The sequence below is a fragment of the Phoenix dactylifera genome, unplaced genomic scaffold, assembly GCF_009389715.1.
Source record: "Phoenix dactylifera cultivar Barhee BC4 unplaced genomic scaffold, palm_55x_up_171113_PBpolish2nd_filt_p 000182F, whole genome shotgun sequence".
In the NCBI taxonomy this organism is placed as follows: domain Eukaryota; kingdom Viridiplantae; phylum Streptophyta; class Magnoliopsida; order Arecales; family Arecaceae; genus Phoenix; species Phoenix dactylifera.
In genome coordinates, this window is record NW_024067712.1 from 917583 (window position 1) to 925028 (window position 7446).

The following is a 7446-nucleotide window of genomic DNA, read 5'->3' on the forward strand; positions in this document are numbered from 1 at the left end:
GACCTTTCTAAGCCAATGTGGCATGCTATGGATGAAGGATCTGGATCTAATTCTTTCCCATGGTTTATTGTTTGATGGAATGTTTCATGTACTGCAAACCAGAGTTATACATTTGTAGCTGTGTACTCTGCCTTCACATGATGGTGATTTCCTTCTCTATCACAAGTGTTGTGCCAAATCAAGATATATACCTGCACTTGCGAGCACAAAAATTGTTATGCAACGATGTATCAAAGCTGTTCTTGGCCATCTAACTAATGGGCTTAGGCTAGCAGTGGTTAATTGGCAGGACGCTTGAACACTTATCTTCGATGCTTTTGTTTTCAACCATCTCTCTCTCTTTGAGAACTTGTGGGTTGAACAAACCTAGCATGTGAAGAGCAGGGGAAGAGGAGAAAGAATATGGTGAATCAAATAAGATGCTACTTTGAAAATAGGATGTCATAAACCATTTGTGGAATCTTTTTCTATGACAAAGGGTAATACCATAGAAAGTCAAACATTTGAGCAGTCATCCTCCTGTTAGACGGTTAATGGTTGACAAGGTAATACAAAGAGTCAAATACTTGAACAGTCATCTCTTGTTGGATTGTCAAGGGTTGATCCTTTCAATTCCCTATCGGGTTGACCGTGTCCATACTACTAAAAGAATAAAGAAAATCAGAGCTTGTTGATAGCACCAAATAGACTAAATGAAAATCCATGAGTGAACCTAAGCTTGCTTTCTTGCGACATCCAGCTTTTCCTATTCTAAGAGTATAATATGGCAGAGTGCGGGCTCTCTATCAAATAAGATAGATACTTCCGCCAAATAGAAACAACCTTCTGGTCAGTCTAATATTCGGTACATCGTGCATTCGATCTCCTCCCCTTCTAAGATGTTTGAATGATCTATTGATCTGTCTGATGTAGAGTAGAGGTGCGACAGTCGGTAATAGACAAGATCGGGAAGTTGGCTGCAAGGCTCATATCCAGCGCGGTAGAGCCAAATCGTTTGTCGTCATCCGCTCCCAGGCCCAAAAGAAAGGAGACATAAATTGATGCCGACTCCCCAAAATTCGGTACTTCATTAACCCCCACTTAGGGCTCGTTTGGTTCGCAGGAAAAGGAGGGGGGAAAGTGTGGTCAACGGGAAAGTAATGAAATGCCTCTTGTTTGGTTGGAGTTTTCAAAGGAGAGAGATGGGAAAGTTGTATTCCCATGGGAATATGATTCCCACATTTCATGGGAAAGTCTTTCCCATGAGAAACATGGGAAAGTTACTTTCCCATGAGGTGGGAATCACTCCTTTTTTATTTTTTCCCAAAAAGACCCTTCAGCATTAAAGAAGCATTAAAGAGGCATTAAAGACCTAATTTTTATTAAGGGCATAATAGGAATTATACATAACTTTCCTAGGAAAGTGGATGGTCAACCAAACATAAGCACTTTGGAAATTTGTCACTTTCCCATGGTTAATCAAACATGCCAAAAGTACTTTCCTAGGTATCCTCTTCCTAGGAATTTGATTCCCAGGAATCATATTCCTAGGAGGGAAAATACTTCCCGCGAACCAAACGAGCCCTTATTGTACCATTTTCTGGCATATAACTGTTATCTCAAGTTCTAGATCAAGCTAATCTATTGATATCGTTCACGGGTGGAAAATGAGTTTTTTTTGGATCTTGGAAGATTGACGGGGAACTGTTAGCTTTCGAATACAGGATATCTATCCTAGCCAGACATATTTGTCCTATTGATACATCTGAAGGAATCAATTTTGGATTTAATGGATGACAATTCACAGGCAAAGCAACTAGACCATACATCACATACAAGTTTCAGAAAGGATTAGCAGTCAAGCAGCTGTAGAGACCCATCATGGGTCGACGTTATTGACACCCCACAATTACACTCAAACGGAGTTACCAAAGAATAACATGCACTCACAGCATACTAATTGTATTCAGATTTCCTGCAACATGTTCAATAAACTACTAGAAATTTCCTTAGAAACCTATAAGGATGCTACAAGAAACCAAGGCACAGGCTATCTTTCAACGTGGAAAACTTTATGCACTAATGTAGAGAAGAAGGTTGAATGAAGCTGTCATATCTAAGTCTCTCTATACCATTAGACAGCAGAATCATCAAATGGGCACAAACATATGAATGATGTAGCACATGTATTAGTTTCCAGAAGGATTAGCAACCAAAAAATTACACAGATATACGTGTTTACAACATTCACCATCTGCATTCATCTGATCAGCTCCCAAACAGCTTCAAAAAGCATCTATAGTCCCAAAACATATGGCGCAGCGGCAAATTTACATCAGTCCCTGCAGAAGTAAAAAAAGGATGCTAGTTGATATTAAAAAATTTAAAGATGCAGCACAACGATCAATATCCAGACGTAGAAGATGGCTGCAAGAGTCTGTAATTGGCAGTATGAACAATCTCTATTGATATTGAGCAAGTCATTTAATCAACATTCTCCAACCAAATTCTTTCATTTAAGGGTCTCTATCTGTTGTGGGATGGGTGCTCTAGTTTAGTCCCACATCGGCTAATCAGCGGAAAGGTCTGTGCCCTATAATGAGGAGGTGCAAACCTTTCCTCCAGAGGACCCTTTTGTGGGACAAAACCGTGCGGGCACGGAGATACTCATCGGGCGGGCCCTCGGAACGGGGATACTCATCGGGCGAGCCCCCAGGACCCAGAGCGGACAATACCTCTGGAAGAGACGCGGATGCTTTCCCTGCTCGGCCGGTGTGCGGGCTGGTGCCGGGGTGCAAACCCCGTATCAGATGGCGCTAGAAGGAGGGCCCCGCCCACGCATAGACCTTTCCGCTGGGAGGGCTATGTTGTGGGATGGGTGCTCCAGTTTAGTCCCACATCGGCTAATCCGCGGAAAGGTATGTGCCTTATAATGAGGAGGTGCAAACCTTTCCTCCAGAGGGCCTTTTTGTGGGACAAAACCGTGCGGGCACAAGGATACTCATCGGACGAGCCCCCGGAACGGGGATACTCATCGAGCGAGCCCCCGGGACCTAGAGCGGACAATACCTCTGGAAGGGACGCGGATGCTTTCCCTGCTCGGCCGGTGTGCGAGCTGGTGCCGGGGTGCAAACCCCGCATCAGATGGCGCTAGAAGGAGGGGTTTTCCTTTTATAGAAGGATATAGGTGTACCTGCGATGTGACGGAGCGAGTGGGTTACCGTCATAATTGAGCATGTCGTCCGAATTAATGCACAATCGTGTGAATTATTGCACTGCCGTAGGAGATCAGGCCGGAGCCAGTAAGTCGTCGTGGCTGATCGGACGTAGCCGAGCAGGTCAGCTGTTTGTCGTGAAGGGCTTGAGATCCGTAGATAGCATGCATTAATTGTTGAGTGAGCCGGAGATCAGCAGAGGCCATGCACATTAATTGTTGAGTGAGCCGGAGATCAGCAGAGGCCTTGCGCATTAATTGTTGACGGCGGTAGCAGGGCATGGTCCCTGGTTGAACTGCAGGAGGATGTGACCGCAGCAGGTAGGTGGTGCGGTCGGAAGGTCGGGCTCTCGAAGTCGAGGATGCCGAGGTCAAGTGTTCGGACGGGGCATCTCGGAGTCGAGTGTCTGGTCGGACGTCGGGCCCGGCTGCATGCCTTAAAGTCGGGCGGGCGCCTCCAGGTCTGGCGCCTCCAGGTCGGGCGCCTGGTTGGGCGCCTTTAGGTCGGAGGCCTGGTCGGGCGCCTCCAAGCACGTGCTGGCCACGCGCCCATATGTTTCGGAGGCGGCCCCGGAACAGGAATACTCATCGGGCGAGCCCCCGAGACCCAGAGCGGACAATACCTCTGGAAGGGACGCGGATGCTTTCCCTGCTCGGCCGGTGTGCGGACTGGTGCCGGGGTGCAAACCCCGCATCAGATGGTGCTAGAAGGAGGGCCCCGCCCATGCACAGACCTTCCCCCTGGGGGGCTGTGGTGTGGGATGGGTGCTCTAGTTTAGTCTTACATCGGCTAATCAGCGGAAAGGTTTGTGCCTTATAATGAGGAGGTGCAAACCTTTCCTCTAGAGGGCCCTTTTGTGGGACAAAACAGTGCGGGCATAGGGATACTCATCGGGCGAGCCCCCGGGACCCAGAGCGGACAATACCTCTGGAAGGGACGCGGATGCTTTCCCTTTTCGGCCGGTGTGCGGGCTGGTTCTGGGGTGCAAACCCCGCATCAGATGGCGCTAGAAGGAGGGCGCATGGCCAGCACGTGCCTGGAGGCGCCTTCAGGTCGGGCGCCTGGTCGGGCGCCTCCAAGTCGGGTGCCATCAGGTCAGGCGCCTGGTCGGGTGCCTTCAGGTCGGGCGCCTTCAGGTCGGGCGCCTGGTCGGGCGCCTCCAGGCACGTGCTGGCCACGCGCACATATGTTCCGGGCCCGGAAGTACGCAGAGGCCGAAGAGGCCATTGCCTCCAGGCGGAGCGCGACCGAGCAGACCTCCAAGAAGCAGAAGAGACGCCGCGAGGAGCGCGGTCGTTCTAAAAGCCCGTCTCCTCGCCAAAAAAAGAATCTACCTCGGCTAAGGAGTCCACCTCAGCAGCGGGGACAACTCCAACCAAGGTTTCCGCCCCGACCGAGATCTCCGACGCGGCCACGAGTACCCTCGGGGAGGTATGAGAATTATACTCCCCTCAATGCTCCCCAGGCAGAGATCTTGATGGAGATCGAAGGCCGGGATTACTTCCGACCTCCACCCTCGATGCGAGACCCCGGAGCTTGGCGCAATCCTAGGAAGTACTGCCGCTTCCACCGAGACCATGGCCATGATACGGAGGATTGCTTCCAGCTTCGGGACGAGATCGAGGCGCTTATCCGCCTCGGGGTACTCAACCAGTTCGTGCGGAACTGGCGTGAGGACAGGAGGCCAGCGGAAAATGCCGCGCCGCCCGAAAATCCAAATGACAACGGGCCCATCGCCGGCACCATCAACACCATTGGAGGAGGAAGCTCGGCTGAAGAACCAATCGAGGAAAGGGTTCCTCCAAAGCGCCCGTGCACCTCCGAAGCTATCTCATTCTCGGACGAGGATATGGAAGGAGTTGAGACTCCTCATGATGACGCTGTGGTCATCTCCATGATTGTAAATAAGTTTGATGTAAAGTGTGTTTTAGTTGATAATGGAAGCTCGGCAAATATTTTGTACTACCATGCCTACCAAAAAATGGGGTTGACAGAAATCCAGCTTCGGAGAATGAACGCTCCACTGGTCGGATTTATCGGAGATTCGGTCCCGGTTGAGGGCGAGGTTAGTTTTCTTGTCACAGTTGGGCTCGCCCCCCGAGAAAGTACTGTGAGGACGGAGTTTCTTATGGTACGTCTGCCTTCGGCCTACAACGCCATCCTTGGACGACTAGGACTTAACGCTCTCTGAGCTGTGGTCTCGACTTATCACCTGCTCGTGCGGTTCCCCACCGACCGAGGAGTAGGCAAAGTTTATGGAGACTAGTCAGTAGCTAAGCGGTGCTACATGGCAACCCACAAAACAAAGCAATCGGCTAAAGCACCAAGCCAAGAGGAGCAAACAGCCGAGGCGCCAATTCAAGTATCAGATCAGGCGCTGCCCATCGAAACCTTAGAGGTGCGGGACAACCCCTGGAAAGAACGGGTAGAGCCTGGTGAGCTTCTTACCTAGATTTCTTTACAAGAGAATTGTCCAGAGCTAACCGTGCAGGTCGGCTCCGGTCTGAGCTCCCTTGAAAGGGACCGCTTGATCGGGTTCCTTCGGTCCAACATGGACGTCTTCGCCTGAGGTCATGGTTCACCGACTCCAGGTGAAGCTGACCTGTAGGCCTGTGCGGCAGAAGAAACGGGGCTCCGCCCTGGAACGACAACGAGCAGCGGCCGAGGAAGTGGACAAACTCCTCGAGGCCGGCTTCATCCGGGAGGTCTCCTATACAGACTGGCTCGCCAATGTGGTCCTCGTGAAGAAATCCAACGGAAAGTGACACGTGTGCATGGACTACACCGACTTGAACAAAGCCTGCCCAAAGGACAGCTTTCCACTTCCCAGCATCGACCAGCTTGTCGATTCCACCTTGGGACACCAGTTACTGACCTTCATGGATGCCTTTTCGGGATATAACCAAATCCGAATGGTGCCAGAAGGCGAGGAGAAGACGACCTTCATCACCGACAAGGGCCTCTACTGCTATAAAGTGATGACGTTCGGGTTGAAGAATGTTGGAGCAACATATCAAAGATTGGTCAGCCAAATCTTCAAAAATCAAATAGGCCGAAACATGGAGGTCTATGTGGACGACATGCTGGTAAAGAGCCGAACGGCTAAGGACCATGTGGCTGACCTCAATGAGATATTCTCCACACTTAGAAAGTATCGGATGAAGCTCAACCCTGCTAAGTACGCATTCAAGGTCACCTCGGGCAAATTTCTTAACTTCGTAGTCACCCAGCGTGGAATCGAAGCAAATCTCGAGAAGATCCGAGTACTGCAAGAGATGGTGCCGCCGAAGACGGTCAAGAAGGTACAACGGCTCACAGGCCGGGTCGCAGCTCTGGGAAGATTTGTCTCCAGATCGGCCGAGCGGTGCCTCCCATTCTTCAAAATCCTCAAGCGACCGAAAGACTTCTTGTGGTCGGAGGAATGCCAGCAAACTTTTGAAAAGCTTAGGCGCTTTCTTGCTTGCCACTCACCAAACCCCAGCAGGGTGAGCTCCTCTATTTGTACCTGGCCATCTCCCTGGTCGCGGTAAGCTCGGTCCTAGTCCGAGAAGAGAACAAGCTCCAAAGACCAGTGTACTACGCCAGCCGGGTCCTGTGGGATGCTGAGACAAGATATTCCAAATTGGAGAAAACAATCTTTGCTCTGGTCATCTCGGTTCGGAGGCTCCGACCCTATTTTCAGGCCCACACTGTAGCCATACTCACCGACCAGCCTATGAAGCAAATTCTGCAGCGGTCGGATTGCGCCGGGAGAGTCGCGAAGTAGCCAATCGAGCTCGGGGAGTTCGACCTTGAATACCGTCCGAGGCCAGCAATCAAAGCCCAGGCGCTCGCTGACTTCATTGTGGAGTGCACCCTGCCGGATGATTCTGAGCTCGCACCCACGCCAGTGGTGGAGACCCCGAGGCAACCATGGACTCTACATGTGGATGGCTCCTCGACCTCGGAGGGTAGCAGAGCAGGCCTTATTCTCACTAGCCCGGACGGGGTGGTCACAGAGCAGGCTTTACGCCTCGAATTCTCCACCTCGAACAATATGGCAGAATACGAGGCGCTCATCGCCGGGCTTAAACTGGCGAAGGAGCTGAAAGTGGAGGATCCAAAGGTCTTCAGTAACTTCCAACTGGTCGTGAGCCAAATTCTGGGGGACTTTGAAGCAAGAGAGCCGTCGAAGCAGAGATATCTCCAAAAGGTGCGAGACTTCACATCCACCCTGGGCTCCTTCAATATCCAGCACATCCCCAGAACAGAG